General features: G+C 42.5%; 1 protein-coding gene across 6 annotated transcripts in view; it reads right to left on the bottom strand.

Annotated features, from left to right (window-relative positions):
* The window catches only part of EIF2AK2 (eukaryotic translation initiation factor 2 alpha kinase 2), a 40,610-nt gene extending 34,224 nt beyond the window's left edge, over positions 1 to 6,386 (bottom strand). For 4 of the 6 annotated variants that reach the window (XM_019943087.3, XM_033838717.2, XM_033838716.2 and 1 more), the window contains exon 1: positions 6,242 to 6,386. The gene's annotated coding sequence lies outside the window, so the exon portion shown is untranslated. The other 2 variants (XM_019943089.3, XM_073791673.1) reach the window with 2 other exon arrangements.
* Positions 6,387 to 23,556: the final 17,170 nt, after the last annotated feature.

The raw sequence follows: 23,556 nt of genomic DNA, 5'->3' as shown, positions 1-23,556 counted from the left end.
CAACAACAAAAAGAGTTAAAAAATTAAAAATAGGCAAAGGACTTGAACAGACATTTCTCCAAAGAAGATATACAAATGGCCAACAAGCACATGAAAAGATGTTCAATATCATTACTTATTAGACAAATGCAAATCAAAACCACAACTAGATACTACTTCACACCCACTAGGCTGGTAATAATAATAATAATAATACAGAAAATAAATGTGCTGGTGAGGGTATAGAGAAATTGGAAACCTCATATATTGCTGATGGGAATGTAAAGTAGTGCAGCCTCTGTGGAAAAGAATTTGGTGGTTCCTCAAAAAGTTAAACTTAGAATTACCATATGACCCATCAATTTCACCACTTTGGTGTATACCCAAAGAATTGAAAAACAGGTTTTGAAATACTTATGCAGGAATATTCATAGCAGCACTATTCACAATAACCCAGAAGTGGAAACAAATCAAATATCTATCAACTGATGAAGGGTAAACAAAGTGCTCTATATCCACACATGGGATCTTATGCAGCCATAAAAAGAATAAAGTATTGAAACACGCTACAACAGAGCTACATGTCAAAAACATGCTAAATGAAAGAAGTCAGACATAAAAGGTCACATAGCGTATGATTCCATTTATGTGGAACATCCAGAATAGGTAAATCCATAGGCAGAAAGCGGACCCTGTTGATCTCTCGTTTCTTATTAGAAAGCTCTTCTGATTTTCCTTCTTCCATGGTCACTCTTTCTAACACTCCTTAATCTTCACAGCCTTTAAATGCTGGAGTTTCCCCAAGGCTTGGTCCAAAGACGCTATTCTCTTCACTCTATACTTTCTCCTCAAGGTAATTTCTCTCATGACCATGATTTCAAAGATCATCTATTTGTCATTAACTCTAAAGTTTATACATAATTTATGAACCTCTTACTGAGTTTCAGATCTCTCTATCCAACCTCTCCACTTGGACAACTTGAATGACTTTTAAACTCAAAAGATCCAAAATTGCATTTTTAATCTTCCCTCAAGCTGGTTCGGAGTTTCCTTTCTCAGAAAATGACTCCACTGTGCATCCATGTCTGAAAGCCGTGAACCTGGGAGGCATTCTTGACATGTCCTTTCCCTACCTTCTGATCTATACCTAAGTCCTGTCCTCCAAATCCTTCTACTTCTCAATGACGTCTATAGCCACCATCCTGGTTCAAGCCATCACCATCTCACTCCTGGACTGCTACAAGAACGTCAGAACCAATTCCTCACAGCCGCTGCAATTCCTTCTCTACACTGCAGCCATCATGATTTTTTTAAACTTTTTTTTCATTGTCGTAAAATATACATAACATGAAGTTTACCCTTTTTACCCTTTTTACGTGTTCAATTCATGGGCAAAAAGCATTTTCACAATGTTGTAAGGCCACCACTGCAATCCATCTCCAAAACTCTTTACATCTCCCCAAACAGAAAGTCTATACCCATTAAACAATAAACATTTCCCTTCCCCCTCAGCCCCTGGTAACCACCATTCTATTTTCTATGCCTATGAATTTGCCTATTCTAAGTACCTCATATAAGTGGCATCATACAATATTTGTCCTTTTGTGTCTGGTTATTTCACTTAGCTAATGTCTTCAAGGTTCATTCATGTTGTAGCACGTATCAGAATTTCCTTCCTTTTTAAGGCTGAATAATATTCCACTGTATGAATATCCCACACTTTGTTTATCCAGTCATCTGTTGATGAACACTTGAGTTATTCCAACCTTTTGGCTATTGTGTGCAATACTGATATGAACATTGTTGTACAAATATCTGTTCAAATCCCTACTTTCAAATCTTTTGAGTATATACCTACAAGTGCAATTGCTGAATCAGATGGTAATTTTATGTTTAACTTTATGAGGAATTGCCAAATTATTTTCCACAGTGGCTGCACCATTTTGTATTTCCACCAGCAGCACACAAGGGTTCCAATTTCTCCACATCCTCACCAACAGCTGCTATTTTCCATTTTTAAAGGAGTCACATCATAGTCTTTTCAAAACATCAATTCAATCATGCAGCCCCCACAAACCACCAAAATTGTTCTTGTCAAGGTTACCGATGGCTTCTCCATCTCTAAAATTAGTAGTCAGTAGTCAGTTCTCAGCCCCTGTCTACTTGACACATAACCAGCATGTGACACGGCTGCTCATTCCTTTCTCCCTCCTTATTCCTTTGCTTGGACACCCAAGACACCACCCTCTCCTGGTTTCTCTCCTTCCTCACAAGATATTCCTTCTCTGTCTCCTTTCCTTGTTCCTCCTCCTCATCCTTTCTTTCAAATATTATAGTGTGTCAAGGTCCAGGTCTCAGATCTCTCTGCTCTACTTACACTCATTCCCCTGATGATCCCCTTGAGGCTTGTGGCTTTAAATTCCACCTACACAGAGATAGTTCTCAAAAGAATGCCTCCCCCACTGACTCTTTCCTGGCTCCCAACTGCTTCTGTCCAACACGCTCCCTCCTGAAGTGCTCTGGAGTCTACCCGTGATGCTGCTTTGCCTGGTTAACTCCTGCTTCCTATAGATCTTAGCTCAAATGTTACTTCCCAGACACCCTAGAAGAGGTCCTGGTTTGATGCTCTATCATAGCCCTTGTCTCCTTTATTACAATTGCTAATTTAACCGACTGTCTTCCGAAAGAGACCATGAGCTATAAGAGGGGACAGGCTTATAACAGGTGCTTAATAGTGAATAAATGAATACCAAAATATCTGCAGATCTCCCTTACCTCCATGACTTGTAACATGCTTTTCTCTCTGTTTGGAATGTAATAGCTGCATCCTCTATCTACCAGGAAATTCCCACTCCTCTGTGAGGATCAATACATCCTTCTTTGATGCTGAGAGAGCAGCTAGTACCCCTCCACGGGCCTGCCACCCACCTTGCTCAGCTCCCATCATAGTCGAGACTGCTTTTTAAACCAGTTAGTGAGCTCTCTGGGGAGCTAGTTCTATGTCTTACTCATCTTTGTATAACTGGCACCCCGTGACAAGTGGTAAATGATGAACACTTGGACAGTATATAGGTAAATGACAGAATGATTCATTAAAATTAAGTACTCCACTTTAAACCTCCTCACCGTCTCCCTTTTCTTCATCTGCTGTTTTCTTTGCATCCTTTCTTCATTCATTCGGTAAATGCTTAGTAAGTGTCAGGCACTGTTCTGATGCGGGGTATACAGATGTGTACAAGACAAATCAAGCCCCTACCTGCATTCCACTGAAGAAAGAAAGATGACGACCAAGTCCAGAAACAAGTAACAGGAGGGGATAACAGTTGGCTGGAAGTGCTACAATGAAATGAAATAGGGCTATGAGATAGAAGAGTGTTAATAGGTGGGGGCAGAGAAACGAGGGAGGTGGTTTTGATACAGTGGTCAGGGAAGACCCCTCTTAGGAGGCAATATTTAAATCAAGTCTGGATGATGAGAAAGTCCACCATACTTAGATATGGGGGAAGACCATCTCAGGCAGAGGATGCCTGGAGGCAGGCACCAGCACAGCTTTTGGAGGGATGACAAAAAGGTCAAGGAGATTGCTGCACAGTGAACAAGGGGAAACGATGGGAAATGAGTCTGAGAGGTAGGCAGGTGCCACAGCACAGAGACCTTTAAGGCCAAGGTGTGGATTGTGGAAGTTATTCTAATTGCAGTGGGAAGCTATTGGAGGGTTCTCAGCAGAGGGGTGATGTGGTTGGATTTATGTTTTTAATGGTCACTCTAATGTTATGTAAAGAACAGAGTATGAGGGGTGGGTGTAGAAAAGATGAGTGGAGCATGAGTATAAGTCAGGAGACCAAGTCGGGGCTGCCGCAGTGGTTCGGGTGAGCAATGCTGGTGGCTGGGAGGGCTCAGATCTGAGCAAAGGTGCTGTCTTCACATCACCGCTTAGTGTTGTGGAGAGGGCTATGCTTTAAAGCCACATAGATCTGGGCGAGTCACCTCTTTGAACCTTTGATTCATGACCCGAAAACAGAAATGAAAACACCTGATTCACAGGTTGTTGTGAGGAGTAAATCAGACAAAAAGCATCCAGCAGGGTCTCCCACACCACTGGCCCTCAATAAACAGTGCTTCTGGTCTACAATTCCAAAATGCAAAAGCACTGAAAACTGAGGTTTACTTTGTTTTCATTTGTTTTGTTTTTGGTGGGTGTGTAGCCCCGCATCTAGACCTGAACTGACATGAGCTATTTAGAGTCTTAATCGTACTCTGTTGTCGATTTATACATTTCACTGCAGAAATGTTTTATGATAGAGTGTTGCCCCCAAACCCTACTGAGAACATTACAAATAGATGGGATTTATACTGCCTTGCCTTTCTAAAATCCAATAATCTCTGAGTACCACAACATACCTGGCCCAAGGGTTTCAGATAAGGATCTGTAGCTGTATCATTATTTTCAGGAACCGAAGTGTCATTTAGTTTAGTCATGAGTATGAGACCATACATCCAACTGGAGGAGGTCATAGATCTCAGAACAGTAGTTATGGAAGAGTCCTTAGCAATTATTTAACCTGAAGTCCTATTGAAATACCCTAAATCCTCAACACTTTTAACTTTAAGTAACTGCTGATCTTCAGAATGACAAGCCAGTTTGAATTTAAGTGAAATATATGTGTAAACAAATAAGGAGTTAAATTGGCATTTTTGAAAAAGTACTTACAAGTTTGGAAAAAAAGAAACAGGCGTTTCTTTTCAATTTTTTTTTTTTTTTTTTTTTTTTGCGGTATGCAGGCCTCTCACTTCTATGGCCTCTCCCGTTGCAGAGCACAGGCTCCGGACACGCAGGCTCAGCGGCCATGGCTCCCGGGCCCAGCCGCTCCGCGGCATGTGGGATCTTCCCGGACCAGGGCACGAACCCGTGTCCCCTGCATCGGCAGGCGGACTCTCAACCACTGCGCCACCAGGGAAGCCCTTCAATTGTTTTTAATAAATCTTATTTTAATACTATGTTACCATCTTCCTAAAAGAAATCTCCATCATAATCACTACTAAATATTACATGTCCATCTTACTCATGCCCAGAAGTTACTTTGGCTGTGCCTTGATACCCTTAGGGCAGACCCAAGCCCCTGTGGACCCGGCCCCCTCAAAGGACCTGTGCAAAGCTTGGCAAACAACGTGCATTCAACTAATATCTGATGAATTGAATGAATAAACAGTGTTAAGGATCTTCAGGTTCAAATAAGCAAACAGAAGAACAAGAGCATAAACTGCCCAAGATTCTAAGTTCCTAAGATTCTAAGTTCCTAAGTGACAGCAGGGAGTCTGTCCTTTAGCTTCCATCTGGCAAGGCATTTTTAGTACTAAAGAAATCACAGGCAATAGGAAGTCTCATATTCTGGAATTCAAAAGAGAATTTATGAATCAAAAACAAAGATTTAATGAATACCTATCACATACTGGGTTATACTGGCGAACAAAACCCTGCTCTTGTGAACTTACTAGTGGAGGAAAATGGACAAACCCATAAAAAATGTCACAAGGTGATAAGTACTACGTTGAAAACTAAAGCAGAGTAGGGGTGACAGCAAGGGAAGAGTGGGGTTTCTTACATGCAGGTTGTTCAGGGAAGGCTGCTCTGATACAGTGACATTGTATCTGGGGGAAGAGCTTTCCGGGAAGAAACAGGCAGTGCAGAGGTCCAGAGGCAGGATAGTGCTTGGCTCTGCCCCAAGGACAGCCATGAGGCCTGTGTGGTCAGAACGCAGGGAGCAGGTGGCCTTGTCTGTAGGTCAATAACCTTTTATAGGATTCTGATGAAGCTATTGGGGAGCGGGGTTCGGGGGTGTCCTGTTCTGCCTTAAAGGCCCTCGGTCGGCTACGGTATTAAGAAGAGGTGGCGGGGCGGGGGACAGAGTTGGAGCGGGGGCTAAAGATGGGCAATTGGGGAACGATTGCAACGACCCAGGCAAGAGATTTGTGGCTGGGGATTCTTTTAGCCAATGTTTTGGGCAATTCAGGCCCCCGTATTTCCCATCTGTCTGTCAAGCCATAGGGCTCTTCCGTTTTCCACTAGTCGCCCCCGCCCCCGTCCCGGACCAGGGCTAGTAGTCGCTTGCTCTGTCAAGAATTGTTCGCGGGAAGAAAATGACTTTCAGCGCCCACCGCGCTGCACGCTCCTTTCCCCGGATCCAGCAAGGGCTCCGCACCTCGGCTGAGGGCCTCGGACAGCATTATCGAGGCGGCGGCGCAGGGGTCAGGGGTATCTTACCAGAGTCCAGTACCGGGCTGGGGACGCGAGCTGCGGCCTCACTGGAAGCTCAGCGGGGTCTGGGCAGTTCGCTCTCGGTTTCGTTTTCCCCGCGGACTCCGCCTTCCTTCCTCTCCGCCTTCTTCCCGCCCTCCCGCACGGGTCCGTAAGACTCCGTACGGGTCCGCACACGTCAGCCCACGTCCGCACAGGCTCAGCGATAGCGGGAAAGTGCCGCCTCCACCCCGAGTCCGCACGGGTCCGTACGGGTCCGCACACGTCAGCCCACGTCCGCACAGGCTCAGCGATAGCGGGAAACTGGCGCCTCCACCCCGAGTCCGCGTGGGGGGTACCGCGGGGCGGACCGGGCACGTCCAAGACCCTGCAGCCCTATCCCTGCTTCTGGGGGTGCTCCCGGCCCCCGTGCGGGCAGGGTACTCCGGGAGGTGGGGAGTACGTTGAGGTCTCCGAGGCCCGCGACGTGGCAGGCGCTCTGTGATCAACGCTCCAGTTTCCTCTTCAACACAAATATTTGGGATGGGGTTGGGGGGCTGGATATCATCAGCTCCATTTTATTAATGGAAGAAAACTGAGTAAATTAACTCTCCCAGGGCAAAGCCAGGATTCCTTTTCCCATAACCACCATTTCTTTGCCCTCCTCCTTCTCCTCACGTTAACCAGGCTGGGGATGAAGAGGCCTGGGGGCATAATTTCCTTATCTGTTTCCACCCATCCATCCATTCATTCAACAGGTACTTGCCAGCTGCTGTATCAAGTACCAGCCAATCCAGCAGTTAGGAGAGCTACCTGCTGCCTTCGGGACCTCCTGGAGTTTACCACCAAAGTCCTTACCAGTAGTCCCAGAGTTGTAAGAAATCCTACTCACCTAAGGGACTATGACACACTCCCAGAGTAATACTGGCACCTTGACACAGTGACTGAGGAGTGCTGAAGACTTAACCTCGTAACAGTACTGCAAGGTAGGTGCCATTTAACAGATGAGAAAACTGAGGCCTGAGGCACAGAGAAGTAACAGCTGGTGAGCAGGGGAGCTGGAATTAGAACCAGGATCCTGTACCTCAATATCCCAGTGAGGGTGAGGGAGAGAGGCAGTTCCAAGATGGATTTCAGGTATACATTACATATTGACCATTGGCTCCAGGCATCCTTTCCCATATCTCTTCTGCACACACACACCCCACCCCCATATTGCAGGGTATCAATGGCTAAACACTATTTTCCTTGATTTAAGTTCCCCAAATATGAAGCACTGGTGGGAGGTTTAGAAGGCAGATAGGAGGCAGAGACATCTTTCTGTGACCCTTGAGATGACAAGAAATCTCCAACTGTAGTGGCCGTTCGTTTGCAGGAGTCCATTTCCCAGCTTCGTGGGTGTGGGGTGGTTGTTTCAGATGCAATGGCAGTAGCAATGACATGTTTTGTGACTTTCTGAAGCCCCTGAACTGTCCAAAAGAGCTTAAAGAAAGAAAGCTCTGACAAGCTCAAGCATGGTCAGAGGACACAAGCTTTTATGACTGCCCCAGAAGAACCTCTTACTTCATGTAGTCTCAGGGCTGATGGAGCAGAAATTAGCTACAGAGTCCAGTGCTGCAGGTAGCCGAATTTCTATATAACTTTAATTTGCAGCCTCACCAGGTCTCTTCTAGGAACATTGAGGCTATTGACTGGGAAAGAATGAGGACCTGGGAATTTGGGTGGATTTGAATGAGTCCATTGCCCTCCCAAATTCTGCTGAGTCACCACAGTCCTTCCATCCTTGTTGGATAAGTCTGGTACAGCCAAGCTTGAAGAGCCTGAATTGGTCACCTTGCAAGGACGTGCTGAAATTTCCAAACGCCCCATTCCTCCTTCTTGTCTTCACTCCTAGAACTAGAATCAGGTGCTAGAAGGCCCCAACAGGATACAGACAAGATCTGATCCAGAGGATATAGTTTACATAATGAAAGAATTACAAGATTTCGCTAATTTTTATCAGCAGAAACCCAAGAAAAGTTCATGGATATGCTTCTAAAGGTGACATGAAAGACGGAACACAGTTTAGATTATGCACTCAATGTGCTGGCTCCAGCAGCTGGGAATGGTTCTAAGAGTTTGTTTAGTTGGCTTACTGTAACCTGGGCTCAGTGGTGGCCCACATTAAGTGAAATTGTGATGCCAAGTATACAGATGAAGAAATCAAAAATACTTAAGGAGTCAGGAATATTAGAGTAGATTAATCATATGCAACCTATTCCTTCATTGTCTAACCGTGTCCCCCAAGAATATCCAAAGGACCCTCCACCAGGCATTCAGAAATATAGTTTCATCTTTGAAAAGCTCTGTATTGGCTGCCCACTGTGCCTGGAGAATGTTGATGGGAGATGTTGCCATTGAAAAACTACCTGATTTCAATGGGGATTATGGCTCCCAGAGTGGCAAAGGCCATGTGGCAACACTTAACTCCACCTGCCCCTCCAAAAAAAAAGGGCAGCAGGGTCAGAGCAGTAGTCAGAAACGTTTGCTCACCAGAGATCTTTAGTGGTGGTAAACTGGTCCTGGAGTTTCTAGTACTGAAATAGATGGCAGCCCACAGGTGTGTTACATGAGCAGATATGTGAGACCCCCATGGCACTCACTCCCACTCTATCAACCCACATCCCCGGTCTCATGGGGAGTTCCTTGTGAACAGGTGACTTAGAAAGAAAAATTCAGTTGAAGCACAATACGCTAGCATTAATTGGAAGTAGACTGATATATTCCGACAGCACTTCAGGGAGGTAGCCCTAAAAGATAATGGGAAAAAGGAAAATCTTCCCAGTTCGTGGAACTTTGAGCAGGTGGAACTATATTTAGTTGTCACTTGGAAGGCAATAAAGCTAGTGGCCTGGACAGTACCAGTAGCTAGCAATTTACCTGGATATTCAGAGATTTGGAAAGAGCAAGATCAGAGGGTTGATGATAAGGAGGTCTGGGGAAAAGGATGTGGGTGATCACTTGGAATGGACAAAGAGGGTGAGTGTATTGGGTCCCCTTGTGAATATTCATCAAAGGTACCCCCTGCTGAGGAGACTTTTGAGAAGCAGTTGTGCAAGAAACTGTAGATGTCAGTCGGGCTGTTCCCCAGCTACCCCAGTGCTTGCTTGTTCCACACAAATGAAGAGCCTTCGGCAATAGGAGTGGATGATGTGTGTGACTTCATCAACATGGAGTTCTTGTCAAGGTTGATCCGGCTGCTGAGCACCCAGCCTTCCAACAGCAAAGACCAACACTGAGCTCCCAGCACAAGTACCCCGTACACCGAAGGAGACCAGCCTGCCACTTGGGGACGGGTGGGTTACATGGAGCCTTTCCATCGTGGAGTGGAGAGGGATTGCCCTCTGTGGAGTAAGCATTTATTCCAGGTATGGAATTGCTTTTTCTTCCTCCAGTGCTTCTGCCAGCACCATTATTGTTGGCCTTTCCAAATACCTTGTTTACCATAATGATATCTGTCAGTAAGGAACCCATTTTTTTTTCACATCTTTATTGGAGTATACTTGCTTGACAATGGTGTGTTAGTTTCTGCTGTATAACAAAGTGAATCAGCTATACATATACATTTATCCCCATTTCTCCTCCTTCTTGCGTCTCCCTCCCACCCTCCCTATCCCACCCCTCTGGGTGGACACAAAGCACCGAGCTGATCTCCCTGTGCTATGCGGCTGCTTCCCACTAGCTATCTGTTTTACATTTGGTAGTGTATATATGTCCATGCCACTCTCTCACTTCGTCCAAGCTTACCCTTCCCCCTCCCCGTGTCCTCGAGTCCATTCTCTAGGTCTGTGTCTTTATTCCTCTCCTGCCCCTAGGTTCTTCAGAACCATTTTTTTTTTTTAAGATTCCATATATATGTGTTAGCATACGGTATTTGTCCTTCTCTTTCTGACTTACTTCACTCTGTATGACAGACTCTAGGTCCATCTACCTCACTACAAATAACTCAATTTCATTTCTTTTTATGGCTAATATTCCACTGTATATGTGCCACATCTTCTTTATCCATTCATCCCATGATGGACACTTAGGTTGTTTCCATCTCCTGGCTATTGTAAATAGAGCTGCAATTAACATTTTGGTACATGACTCTTTTTGAATTATGGTTTTCTCAGGGTAAATGCCCTGTAGTGGGATTGCTGGGTCATATAGTAGTTCTATTTGTAGTTTTTTAAGGAACCTCCATACTGTTCTCCATAGTGGCTGTACCAATTCACATTCCCACCAGCAGTGCAAGAGGGTTCCCTTTTCTCCACATCCTCTCCAGCATTTATTATTTCTAGATTTTTTGATGATGGTCATTCTGACCGGTGTGAGATGATATCTCACTGTAGTTTTGATTTGCATTTCTCTAATGATTAATGATGTTGAGCATCCTTTCATGTGTTTTTTTGGCCATCTGTACGTCTTCTTTGGAGAAATGTCTATTTAGGTCTTCTGCCCATTTTTGGATTGAGTTGTTTGTTTTTTTGATAGCTGCATGAGCTGCTTCAAATTTTGGAGATTAATCCTTTGTCAGTTGCTTCGTTTGCATATATTTTGTCCCATTCTGAGGGTTGTCCTTCCGTCTTGTTTATGGTTTCCTTTGATGTGCAAGAGCTTTAAGTTTCATTAGGTCCCATTTGTTTATTCTTGTTTTTATTCCCCTTTCTTTAGGAGGTGGGTCAAAAAGAATCTTGCTGTAATTTATGTCATAGAGTGTTCTGCCTATGTTTCCCTCTAAGAGTTTTATAGTGTCTGGCCTTACATTTAGGTCTTTAATCCATTTTGAGTTTATTTTTGTCTATGGTGTTAGGAAGTGTTCTAATTTCATTCTTTTACAGGTAGCTGTCCAGTTTTCCCAGCACCACTTATTGAAGAGGCTGTCTTTTCTCCATTGAATATTCTTGCCTCCTTTATCAAAGATAAGGTGACCATATGTGCGTGGCTTTATCTCTGGGCTTTCTTTCCTGTTCCATTGATCTATATTTCTATTTTTGTGCCACTATCATACTGTCTTGATTACTGTAGCTTTGTAATATAGTCTGAAGTCCGGGAGCCTGATTCCTCCAGCTCCGTTTTTCTTTCTCAAGATTGCTTTGGGTATTCAGGGTCTTTTGTGTTTCCATACAAATTGTGCAATTTTTTGTTCTAGTTCTGTGAAAAATGCCATTGGTAGTTTGATAGGAATTGCACTGAATCTGTAGATTGCTTTGGGTAGTAGAGTCATTTTCACAATGTTGATTTTTCCAATCCAAGACATGGTATATCTCTCTATCTGTTTGTATCATCTTTAATTTCTTTCATCAGTGTCTTATAGTTTTCTGCATACAGGTCTTTTGTCTCCTTAGGTAGGTTTATTCCTAGGTATTTTATTCTTTTTGTTGCAGTGGTAAATGGGAGTGTTTCCTTAATTTCTCTTTCAGATTTTTCATCATTAGTGTATAGGAATGCAAGAGATTTCTGTGATTAAGTTTGTATCCTGCTACTTTACCGAATTCATTGATTAGCTCTAGTAGTTTTCTGGTAGCGTCTTTAGGATTCTGTATGTATGGTATCATGTCATCTGCAAGCAGTGACAGTTTTACTTCTTCTTTTCCAAATTGGATTCCTTTTCTTTCTTTTTCTTCTCTGATTGCTGTGGCTAAAAGTTCTAAAACTATGTTGAATAATAGTTGTGAGAGTGGGCAACCTTGTCTTCTTCCTGATCGTAGTGGAAATGGTTTCAGTTTTTCACCATTGAGAACGATGTTGGCTATGGATTTGTCATATATGGCCTTTATTACATTGAGGTAAGTTCCCTCTATGCCTACTTTCTGGGGGGCTTTTATCATAAATGAGTGTTGAATTTTGTCAAAAGCTTTTTCTGCATCTATTGAGATGATCACATGGTTTTTCTCCTTCAAGTTGTTAATATGGTGTATCACATTGATTGATTTGCGTATATTGAAGAACCCTTGCATTCCTAGGATAAATCCCACTTGAGTGTGCTGTATGATCCTTTTAATGTGCTGTTGGATTCTCTTTGCTAGTATTTTGTTGAGGATTTTTGCATCTATGTTCATCAGTGATATGGGCCTATAGTTTTATTTTTTTGTGGCATCTTTGTCTGGTTTTGGTATCAGGGTGATGGTGGCCTCATAGAATGAGTTCAGGAGTGTACCTCCCTCTGCTATATTTTGGAAGAGTTTGAGAAAGATGGGTGTTAGGTTTTCTCTAAATGTTTGATAGAATTCTCCTGTGAAGCCATCTGGTCCTGGGCTTTTGTTTGTTGGCAGATTTTTAATCACAGTTTCAATCTCAATGCTTGTGATTGGTCTGTTTATATTTTCTATTTCTTCCTGGTCCAGTCTCAGAAGATTGTGCTTTTCTAAGAATTTGTCCATTTCTTCCGGTTGTCCATTTTATTGGCATAGAGTTGCTTGTAGTAATCTCTCATGATCCTTTGTATTTCTGCAGTGTCAGTTGTTACTTCTCCTTTTTCATTTCTAATTCTATGGATTTGAGTCTTGTCCCTTTTTATCTTGATGTGTCTGGCTAATGGTTTACCAATTTTGTTTTATCTTCTCAAAGAACCAGCTTTTAGTTTTACTGATCTTTGCTATTGTTTCCTTCATTTCTTTTTCATTTATTTCTGATCTGATCTTTATGATTTCTTTCCTTCTACGAACTTTGGGGTTTTTTTGTTCTTCCTTCTCTAATTGCTTTAGGTGTAAGGTTAGGTTATTTGAGATTTTTCTTGTTTCTTGAGGTAGGATTTTATTTCTACAAACTTGTTCTTAGAACTGCTTTTGCTGCATGCCATAGGTTTTGGGTTGTCATGTTTTCATTGTCATTTGTTTCTAGGTATTTTTTGATTTCCTCTGTGATTTCTTCAGTGATCTCTTGGTTATTTAGTAGCGTATTGTTTAGCCTCCATGTGTTTTTATTTTTTACAGTTTTTTTCCTGTAATTGATATCTAGTCTCATAGTGTTGTGGTCAGAAAAGATGCTTGATACGATTTCAGTTTGCTTAAATTTACCAAGGCTTTATTTGTGACCCAAGATATGATCTATCCTGGAGAATGTTCCATGAGCACTTGAGAAAAATGTGTATTCTGTTATTTTCGGATGGAATGTCCTATAAATATAAATTAAGTCCATCTTGTTTAATGTAGCCTTTAAAGCTTGTATTTCCTTACTTATTTTCATTTTGGATGATCAGTCCATTGATGAAAGTGGGATGTTAAAGTCCCCTACTATTACTATGTCGCTGTTGATTTCCCCTTTTATGGTTGTTAGCATTTGCCTTATGTATTGAGGTGCTCCTATGTTGGGTGCATAAATATTTACAGTTGTTATATCTTCTTCTTGGATCAATCCCTTGATCATTATGTAGTGTCCTTCTTTGTCTCTTCTAATAGTCTTTATTTTAAAGTCTATTTTGTTTGATATGAGAATTGCTACTCCAGCTTTCTTTTGGTTTCCATTTGCATGGAATATCTTTTTCCATCCCCTTATTTTCAGTGTGTATGTGTCTCTAGGTCTGAAGTGGGTCTCTTGTAGACAGCATATATATGGGTCTTGTTTTTCTGTCCATTCAGCCAATCTGTGTCTTTTGGTGGGAGCATTTAGTCCATTTACATTTAAGGTAATTATCGATATGGATGTTCCTATTCCCATTTTCTTAATTATTTTGGGTTCGTTATTGTAGGTCTTTTCCTTCTCTTGTGTTTCTTGCCTAGAGAAGTTCGTTTAGCATTTGTTGTAAAGCTGGTTTGGTGGTGCTGAACACTCTCAGCTTTTGCTTGTCTGTAAAGGTTTTAATTTCTCCATCAAATCTGAATGAGATCCTTGCTGGGTAGAGTAATCTTGGTTGCAGGTTTTTTTCCTTCATCACTTTAAATATGTCCTGCCACTCCCTTCTGGCTTGCAGAGTTTCTGCTGAAAGATCAGCTGTTAACCTTATGGGGATTCCCTTGTATGTTAATTGTTGCTTTTCCTTTGCTGCTTTTAATATTTTTTCTTTGTATTTAATTTTTGATAGTTTGATTAATAGGTGTCTTCACATGTTTCTCCTTGGATTTATCCTGTATGAGACTCTCTGTGCTTCCTGGACTTGATTGACTATTTCCTTACACATATTAGGGAAGTTTTCAACTATAATCTCATTAAATATTCTCTCAGTCCCTTTTTTTTTCTCTTCGTCTTCTGGGACCCCTATAATTCGGATGGTGGAGTATTTAATGTTCCAGAGGTCTCTGAGACTGTCCTCAATTGTTTTCATTCTTTTTTCTTTATCCTGCTCTGCGGTAATTATGTGTAGTATTTTATCTTCAGGTCACTTATCCCTTCTTCTACCTCGGTTATTCTGCTATTGATTCCCTCTAGAGAATTTTTAATTTCATTTATTGTGTTTTCATCGTTGTTTGTTTGCTCTTTAGTTCTCCTAGGTCCTTGTTAAACGTTTCTTATATTTTCTCCATTGTATTTCCAAGGTTTTGGATCATCTTTACTATCATTACTCTGAATTCTTTTTCAGGTAGACTGCCTGTTTCCTCTTCATTTGTTTGGTCTGGTGGATTTTTACCTTGCTTCTTCATCTGCTGTGTATTTCTCTGTCTTCTCATTTTGCTTGACTTACTGTGTTTGGGGTCTCCTTTTCGCAGGCTGCAGGTTCATAGTTCCCATTGTTTTTGGTGTCTGCTCCCAGTGGGTAAGGTTGGTTCAGTGGGTTGTGTAGGCATCCTGGTGGAGCAGACTGGTGCCTGTGTTCTGGTGGATGAGGCTGGATCTTGTGTTTCTGGTGGGCAGGACCACATCAGGTGGTATGTTTTGGGGTGTCTGTGAACTTACTATGATTTTAGGCAGCCTCTCTGCTAATGGGTGGGGTTGTGTTCCTCTCTTGCTAGTCGTTTGGTATAGGGTGTCCAGCACTGTAGCTTGGTGGTCGTTGTGTGGAGCTGGGTCTTAGCATTGAGATGGAGATCTCTGGGAGAGCTTTCGCCATGTGATATTACATGGGGCCAGTAGGTCTCTGGTGACCAATGTCCTGATTTGGCTCTCCCACCTCAGAGGCTCAGGCCTGACACCCGGCCAGAGCACCAAGACCCTGTCAGCCACATGGCTCAGAAGAAAAGGGAGAAAAAAAAGGAAATAAATAAATTAAAAATAAATTTTAAAAATAAAATAATTAAAATGGAAAAATTATTAAAAATAAAAAATTAAAAAGCAATTTAAAAAAAGAAAGAGAGAAAGAAAGAAGAGAGCAACCAAACAAAAAAAAAATCCACCGATGATAACAAGTGCTAAAAACTATACTAAAAAAAACAAAACAAAACAAAAGGACAGTCAGAACTCTAGGACAAATGACAAAAGCAAACCTATACAGACAAAAATCACACAAAGAAGTATACATATACACACTCACAAAAAGAGGAAAAGGAAAAGAATATATATATATACAAGGAAGAGAGCAACCAAATCAATAAACAAATCTACCAATGATAATAAACTGTAAATGCTAAACTAATATAAACATAAAACCAGAAACAAATTAGATGCAGAAAGCAAACCCCAAGTCTACAGTTCCTCTAAAAGTCCACTGCTTCAATTTTGGGATGATATGTTGTCTATTCAGGTATTCCAGAGATGCAGGGTACATGAAGTTGACTGTGAGATTTAATCCACTGCTCCTGAGGCTGCTGGGAGAGATTTCCATTTCTCTTCTTTGTTCGCACGGCTCCTGGGGTTCAGCTTGGATTTGGCCCCGCCTCTGCATGTAGGTCGCCTGAGGACATCTGTTCTGTGCCCAGAGAGGACAGAGTTAAAGGAGCCGCTGATTAGGGGGCTCTGGCTCACTCAGGCCGGGCGGGGGCGGGACGGAGGGGTACAGAATGCAGAGTGATCCTGCAGAGGCAGAGGCCAGCGTAACATTGCAACAGCCTGAAGCACGCCATGTGTTCTCCTGGGGAAGTTGTCCCTGGATCACGGGACCCTGGCCATGGTGGGCTTTACAGGCTCCCAGGAGGGAGGTGTGAATAGTGACCTGTGCTTGCACACAGGCTTCTTGGTGGCTGCAGCAGCTGCCTTAGCGTTTCATGCCCGTCTCTGGTGTCCGTGCTGATAGCCGCGGCTCATGCCCGTCTCTGGAGCTCATTTAGGCAGTGCTCTGTATCCCCTCTCCTCGCGCACCCCAAAACAATGGTCTCTTGCCTCTTAGGCAGGTCCAGACTTTTCCCGGACTCCTTCCCGGCCAGCTGTGGCGCACTAGCCCCCTTCAGGCTGTGTTCACGCAGCCAACCCCCATCTTCTCCCTGGGATCTGACCTCCGAAGCCATAGCCTCAGCTCCCAGCCCCAACCGTACCGGCAGGTGAGCAGACAAGCCTCTCAGGCTGGTGAGTGCTGGTTCGCACCAATCCTCTGTGCGGGAATCTCTCCGCTTTGCCCTCTGCACCCCTATTGCTGCGCTCTTCTCCATGGCTCCAAAGCTTCCCCCTAGCCCACCCCCCGTCTCCGCCAGTGGAGGGGCTTCCTAGTGTGTGGAAACTTTTCCTCCTTTACAGCTCCCTCCCAGAGGTGCAGGTCCTATCCCTATTCTTTTGTCTCTGTTTTTCTTTTGCCCTACCCAGGTACATGGGGAGTTTCTTTCCTTTTCGGAAGTCTGAGGTCTTCTGCCAGCGTTCAGTAGGTGTTCTGTAGGAGTTGTTCCACATGTAGATGTAGTTTTGATGTATTTGTGGGGAGGAAGGTGATCTCCACGTCTTACTCCTCCGCCATGTTGAAGGCACCCCTATATCTTTTTTTTAAACCAGCAAAACTCCATGCAGTTAAATATCCTAACAGAACCTGAAAATGCAGAGTCACATAAATATCTGACAAATATTTTATAAGAGAAATTCTTGTCAGTATAAGAACTCTGTGTTTGATTCGTTTTCGTAATCTACTGATAATTTAAAAAATGAAGCTACCTGTTGAATCTGCCAGGGTGATGGCTTTTATCTTAAAATCAGACCTTTAGTATATGTTATGTGTGTGGGGAGAGCTAAGGCTTTGTTTATTTCCATGCTTGTAGGAGGCTTTCACTGCTCGGTCACATTATTTCAAGCAATGAAATGATATTTAGACATTTATAGTCAATTGTTCTGTGAAAAGTTAGTAGAGATCCCAACTCAAGCAAAAGGGCAAAGAATGACTTAAAAATTTTTTTTAAATCAATGATATGGGTCCAAGTGATGATTAGTAGTCATAATACTTGATTTATTTCAAATTACACTTTTCAGTTTTGGAAGTGCTTTTACATTCATTCACAACAATCCTCTCAGGTAGATATTGTAATGCCCATTTTAGAGATTAACAAGAGGCTTTGAGGTTTTAAGTGCTTTGTGCAAAAATCACACAGTTGGTAATTTTCTGATTAAGTGATAGAGTGCCATTTCCACTAAACTGCATGGCGAAAAGTCACTTAAAGACATGAGAAAATCTTAGAGTTCCTAAAAAGATTAGAATAATATCCAGGGGGAAAATGGATTAATTGTAATAAAACTAGATAAACGTATGATAAACGTAGATATGTTCATGAACATATGTGATATAGCCAAACTGTAAGCAATGTAAAGGCAAGATATAGATATATCTTAAGAAAAAATATATATAGTTTAGGAAAATTTTCTGTAAAGTGAATTACTATTAAATGAAGCTTATCTTCTCGCTCATTTCCATTTTAAAATAAAAGGCACATTGCATAGAAAAGTATCTTTGTGTATGGTGAAGTAACAATTAAAATGCAAAAAGTACTTTTAACAATACCCAAAGAGAAAAATAAACATTTCTGATAAATTATAGGTATCAAAAGACTTCAAAACCCAAAATACTACACCGAGTTAAAACATTTTCCAGAGACACTGGAGCTAGAATCATGTCTCACTCACCTTGTAGAACATTTTAATGCTAATTTAGGTGGTTCTAGAAGACTTCCTTGGTTTTAAAAATCATCTGGATCTTTTTACTAAAGCTGGGAATTATCTTAACAGGAAGTGCAACTTTTTATTTCATATTAGAGCTAAAATTTAGAATGCAAGTACCTGAATACAGAAGCAGCACTTCATTTTACCTTCACACTGAAGTACATGGTGAAACAGGAAGAAATATGGGCAAGGAACAGGAACACCAGGTTTCCCGTGAGGTGAAAGAGTGGTTCTGAGAGTATTGGGTGCTTAAACTCAGAGTCAAGTCTTGGCATATCAAAATCTTAATAAAGATTTGTCAAATTAATAAAATTAGAAATGAAAAAGGAGAAGTTACAACTGACACCACAGAACTACAAAGGATCATAAAAGACTACTACAAGCAGCTATATGCCAATAAAATGGATGACCTCGAAGAAATGGAAAAATTCTTAGAAAGGTACAACCTTCCAAGACTGAAACAGAAAGAAATAGAAAATATGAACAGACCAATCACAAGTAATGAAATTGAAACTGTGATTAAAAATCTTCCAACAAAAGTCCAGGACCAGATGGTTTCACAGGTGAATTCTGTTAAACATTTAGAGACGAGCTAACACCTGTCCTCAAACTCTTCCAAAATATTGCAGAGGAAGGAACACTCCCAAACTCATTCTACAAGGCCACCATCACTCTGATACCCAAACCAGACAAAGATATCCCCAGAAAAAGAAAATTACAGGCCAGTATTACTGATGAACATAGATGCAGAAATCCTCAACAAAGTACTGGCAGACAAAATCCACCAACATATTAAAAGGATCATACAGCACACTCAAGTGGGATTTATCCCAGCGATGCAAGGAGTCTTCAGTATATGCAAATCAATCAATGTGATACACCATATTAACAAATTGAGGAAAAAAAACCATATGATCATCTTAATAGATGCAGAAAAAGCTTTTGACAAACTTTAACATCCATTTATGATAAAAACTCTCCAGAAAGTGGGCATAGAGGGAAGCTACCTCAACATAATAAAGGCCGTATATGACAAATCCGCAGCAAACATCATTCTCAATGGTGAAAAACTGAAAGCATTTCCTCTAAGATCAGGAACAAGACAAGGATGTCCACTCTTGCCACTATTGTTCAATATAGTTTTGGAAGTCCTAGCCATGGCAATCAGAGAAGAAAAAGAAATGAAAGGAATCCAAATTGGGAAAGAAGAAAAACTATCACTGTTTGCAGATGACATGATACTATACATAGAAAATCCTAAAGATGCTACCAGAAAACTACTAGATCTCATCTATGAATCTGGTAAAGTTGCAGTATACAAAATTAATGCACAGAAATCTCTTGCATTCCTATACACCAACAATGAAAGATCAGAAAGAGAAATTAAGGAAACAGTCCCATTTACCATCACAACAAAAAGAATAAAATACCTAGGAATAAACCTACCTAAGGAGGCAAAAGACCTGTACTCAGAACACTGTAAGATACTGATGAAAGAAATCAAAGATGACACAAACAGATGGAGAGACATACCATGTTCTTGGATTGGAAGAATCAATAATGTGAAAATGACTATACAGTGATGTTAAAAAAAAACATGGCTGGATCCTGTTCTGACACTAATGCCTGTAATTATAGGAGGATTTGGGGGCTGTTTGGAGTTGGTAATGTGATCTCTGATTCTTGTTAGTCTCCCTAGGTTCACAGCAACCTGTCAACGTTACAATTCTGAGTACTTGACTCTTAATTGTCTGGCATGCATGATTGCAAAATAACCCAGATTGGATCATGCATTTGCACTAGTGAGCCTTTGACTGCAGGTGGGCCTGAAGTTCTGCGAAATCCCAGCTTCCCGTTTGGCCTCTGGATCCACCCAGGCCTGAGGTAAGTGGTGGTGGACCTCTACAGATGGTGCTGCCCTGGCTTGGCTCTTGCCTCTGGTGGCAGCAGCCTAGGAGGCTTATTATATTATATTTTATTTATTTATTTTATTTTTGGCTGTGTTGGGTCTTCGCTGTGGTGTGCGGGCTTCTCATTGCAGTGGCTTCTCTTATGGAGCACGGGCTCTAGAGCGCAGGCTCAGTAGATGTGGCGCCCGGGCCCAGTTGCTCCGCGGCATGTGGGATCTTCCTGGACCAGGTCTCGAACCCGTGTCCCCTCCATTGGCAGGTGGATTCTTAACCACTGCACCACCAGGGAAGTTCCATGGGAGGCTTCTTTAAAGCTCCTTTACACAGAGGGAGAAGGAGAGGGAGAGAGAGGCCTGTGTGTGGAGAGAGAGCACAAGCACAGGTGATCTTTAAAAAGTCTAAGGTGATTGAAATCAAGGCTAATTAGTAAAGCAGGGTTTATGTAGCAGAGGGCTCCTGTGTGCTGATTGGCCCAAGGCTGGTTTTTAGGGGCAGGTAAACTGGCCCTTCCTGTGCCATCTTCCTCTCTACGTAGTGGGGTGCCCCTTCAGGTTAAGTTGTGTTTTGGGTTTTTTTCCCTCTTCTTTAGCAAGAGAAGTGCTACTTCTCAGTGCAGTTCAGGATTGAAATTTAGCTTGGAATCCAATATGTAGGGAGAGAGGTGTAACCTCTGTATTTGGGGACTTTACTAAAAACTGGCTCCCCTCATTGGAAGTTGACCATGAGGAAGTCAGGAATGGAGTCCATGAAAAGTGAATGCTGGAAACATTCAGGATCCAGAACGGTTTATCTGGTAACACTTTGGTCTCCTAGACTGAGGGTGATGGAGAACCACTCCACTCCAGAGGCCGGCAGCCGGCAGAGCTGGGGTCCTGCTCCCACCGCCCCTGCTTCGGGGACAGTGCCCCAGAGGCCACAGCTCTCCACTGCTCTGTGTCCTGGGCCAACTGAAGGGAAGGCTAGGCCAACCCCAAGTTCCTGGGCCCCTCTTGTCCAGTAGGTGCCCTTTAGCAACCAGCAGCAATGGGTTATCTAGAGTAAAATTTCCTAGGTACTTGGTTTTTATTTTTTTGTTTGTTTTTAATTGAAGTATTTATTTACAATGTTGTGTTAGTTTCAGGTGTGCAGCAAAGTGATTCAGTCATACATACACATATATCTATTTTTTTTCAGATTCTTTTCCCTTATAGGTTATTACAAAATATTGAGTATAGTTCCCTGTGCTATACAGTAGGTCCTTGTTGGTTATCTGTTTTATATATAGTAGTGTGTATATGTTAATTTCAAACTCCTAATTTATTCTTGTTAACGTGGAGATCCCTGCTGCCCTTGCATTTGTGACCATTACAGCAGACTGGAACTTTAGCCAGCTTCTGTGTCTCAGGCATGATGCAGCAAGGAGGGCTTTTTCGTGGCTACTTGCATCCCTCTGCTAGAGTTAGCAAATCAGGACCACACTGGGAACGTGGACCCTTTGGGATCGGTGCTGGAGACTTGGAGGAGGATGGCCGGGACTTTGAATGGGAGAGCTTGAGTATTTGCATTCTGGGGTTAGGGCTGGGGCAGGTTAGTTACCTTCTCGCCCGGATTATGTAGAGGCACAGCCCTTATACCTGCTACTTGTGTGTCCCTCCACTTGACGCTTGTGAGAATCAGTGCCACTTTGGAAACCTGCCACCAGAGTCTCTCCCACCTCCCCCAACATCCTCTGCCTTCTACTCCAATTCAGTGATTGAATCAGCTTGGTAAGAGTCTCCACTAGAGTCTAGTCTAGTTGTCAATTAACAACCTCCATTAATTAGTTTATATACATTCCCCAGTGGAAGTGATTGAGTTTCTGTGCAATTATTTTAGTCTTTGTTATCAAGCTTTTTTATTTTCTTTCTTTTTTTCAGTCTGAACCATTCCAGTTACCTTCCTAATTTGTTTTGTCATCCTGGTTCCTTTAACACTGAGGCTCTAATATTTCAAACCAACATAGCAGGGCCTGGCAGCTCAAGGCACTGAGTAGTGCCTTAAGTGATGTATACCAATATCTATGTATCTCTATATTAAACAAGTTGCTGGAAGTCATAGAGGTTGCTTTTAAAATGAGAAGTATTTATTGTGGATGAGTCTTTGAATGGGAATGAATCTCTAAAGATTGTGCATGTCCTCGTTGGAGGGGAAAGCGAACCTCAACAGAGTAGGTAACGCCTGTGGGGTGGAGGTCTGAAAAGTTTTGAGAAAAATAGGTTACGACAGCAAAAACAATAACAGACAAAATAAAAAGCATCTTAGTACTAAAAGAGATCTTAGGAAAGCGTGAGAGAAAGTCAGACACAAAATGCTAATAAAATGGAGGTGCAGGGCTTCCCTGGTGGCGCAGTGGTTGAGAGTCCGCCTGCCAATGCAGGGTACACGGGTTCGTGCCCCAGTCCGGGAGGATCCCACATGCCGCAGAGCGGCTGGGCCCGTGAGCCATGGCCGCTGAGCCTGCGCGTCCGGAGCCTGTGCTCCGCAATGGGAGAGGCCACAACAGTGAGAGGCCTGCGTACCGAAAAAAAAAAAAAAAAAAAAAAAAATGGAGGTTCAAGTGAGAGACAGTTTCTATAGAGCAGATAGAAGAGATCAAAAGATTGTACAAAGCCCAGACGTTAAGAGGATACCAGTAGCGGGAGGGATGGTTTGGGGCTCTGGATCTGTATAGCCCTGGGTGACTTTGACTAATAATGACATGCTTTAAACAAATATAGCTTACGCACCCATATTTCTCACATGTATCTATCACATTTATGATTGTTCAGTTGTGCCAATGAACCATATCAGCTGACTGTGGGGCTGACCACAAACTGGGTCTCCTCTTGGTGGGTGTCAGACCAAAAGACACAATCAAGCCAAAGATCGGGAGAAGGAAGGACTTATTACTTGCAGTGAGGAGAACACCGGGGACCTTTCCCAAAGCAGTGTCTCCCTGAACAGCAAGACTGGGGAAGTTTTAAGCTAAGGGGGCGCATGCATATTCATGAAGGGGTTTGGGTGGTATATGCATATTCATGGAGGGGCTTGAACAGAGGAGAATTCAGCATAGAATTGGGGCACAGGTTGAGAGAATCCAAACTTTAGCTGATTGAAGTCACAAGTGTCAGAAAAGGTCAACTCATCTTCTTTAGGTTCCAGTTGATCTGGTGGTTGAGTGGGTTTTGAATTCTGCAAAACAGCTCAAGAATGTGCTTCAGGCTAACCTTTACCACTGAAACAGAACTGGGAGTCTTTACAACCTGACTTATTATCTTGCTATTGTTCCTTCTCTTGCCCCATAAGAGTCATTTTGTTCCCTTAAGATTATTAATTACTGAGACCTGTTCAAGGGCAAGCATTGCGGCCAGGCTTGGATCACAAAATGGCTTAGGCCAAAAATGGCTTCTCTTATGTCAAGAAAGCCATGCCTGCTTCTCTTTCTCCAGGGACCCCCTACCCTATCTGCTC

Source organism: Tursiops truncatus, chromosome 14 (assembly GCF_011762595.2).
Source record: "Tursiops truncatus isolate mTurTru1 chromosome 14, mTurTru1.mat.Y, whole genome shotgun sequence".
NCBI classification, from domain to species: Eukaryota; Metazoa; Chordata; class Mammalia; order Artiodactyla; family Delphinidae; genus Tursiops; species Tursiops truncatus.
Note: the sequence above shows the minus strand (reverse complement) of the source record. Positions and strands in the feature narration are given on the sequence as shown.